We start from the raw sequence: 1639 nt of genomic DNA on the forward strand, positions 1-1639 counted from the left end.
GAGGGGTTGGTAGCAGAGTCAGGTTTTGTTGGTTTTTCGTTATTTTTTCCCCAAGAGGTAATGAAATATTTCAGCAACACATTCTGGGTTTTGTTGGTGTTTTTTTTTTACTTTAAGGGGCTTGTTTTGGAATTCAGACATTTGTTTTTTTCCTCCCGAAATTCATCAACATATTTCACATAACTGAGTGCATCCTTTGACTGTTAAGGAAGTTGACGATTATGAAGCAGTGACTTAAAAGCTCTGGATATTACATAGTGGTTTAGTAACAAAATCCCCATAGTTTTCACTAGTTTCTGATGTGATGGCAGCTTTTATTTAATTAATTCAGTAGAAAGATTTTATTCTCAAAAAAGGAGAGTTTTAACACAGAATCACCTAGCATGCTAAAAAGGAAAAAAAAAAAGAAACTTTTTCCTGAGATTATATTGAGTATTTTGGGTGGTGGTTGGGTAGTAACAATCTGGTAGAAAATGTTATCTGACTTGTATTTTAAAATGAAATTTAAATAATTGATATAATGAGGGAGAATATTCAGTTACAGAAATAATTGCTTGACACAGCTGTTAGTACAGAATTATTTAGTTCCAGTAAAAGGACTGCACCTTTAATCAGAGATTCTAATTTGATTTTTTAAATGTGTCTGTCATTTGTCTGACAACCAAAGTAACAAATGAATTCTGAATTGTATGAACTGGTCAACATGTGATCTGTGCCTGTTACTGCTGTGGTTTACTGTAGTGACTGATGGAAACAGGTAGATTAAACAGAAGCTCAAGCACTTGAAGTTACTGAATATGTTGTGCTAGTTTGGCCAACATTCATGTGATCTTGTGTTAACTAGCTGTTGCTCCCTGTTTTGAGGCCAAATGGGATTTTTTGATTGCAAAACTTTCTAGTGTGCTGTTATTTTCTGTATTCTATCATAAAACCTTTCACCTGGCGGGTCATTCAGACATAAGACCGTTCAGTTTGATCTCCTCTTGTAAGACTCTACCAGATAAGCTGGTAAAATATGGTAGGAGTTCTGTGAACCTGAGAAATGGTCAAGCAAACAAGTATTTTTCCCCTTTGGCTAGAACTGATCAAGTAAGGGAAACAGGGATAGAGGAGTGTTCTTTTCTACTTTTGAAGCACCTCTTAAAGGTTTTCACACAGTAAGAAGGAGGATATTGCACTTTGTTGGCTTTTTCATCAGCAGTCCAAAATAACAAGCAAAACAATGTAAAGGATTCAAAAAGATTTCTCAATGTACTTGCATTTTAAATAATGAAAGAAAAGAGGAAAAGATAACTTATGTTTAGTGGGTCTTTTTTCTAAACAGTTGTACATCTTTCTGTGTTTGTGTGCATATTTCTGTTTAATGAAAGATGTGAAAATATCAATTGCCATAAAGATCTTTTTACATTAAAGTGATTTTTAATCCTCCATTAAAGAAAAAAAAGCAGTAAATACTTTTTAAAACAAAATACAGAAATAGGATCTATAAAGAGGTTTGAATGATCATTATTATCCAAAGTATTAACTGATAGTAAGGTCTTCTGCGTTCATGTGAGCAAATGTGTAATGATCAAATTCAAAGTGTTGCTATTCATATAGGCCATAGTGATTCAAAATTCCCTTTCTTCATGTCCTCTTT

Source organism: Mesitornis unicolor, unplaced genomic scaffold (genome assembly GCF_000695765.1).
Source record: "Mesitornis unicolor isolate BGI_N332 unplaced genomic scaffold, ASM69576v1 scaffold5069, whole genome shotgun sequence".
Lineage (NCBI taxonomy): Eukaryota > Metazoa > Chordata > Aves > Mesitornithiformes > Mesitornithidae > Mesitornis > Mesitornis unicolor.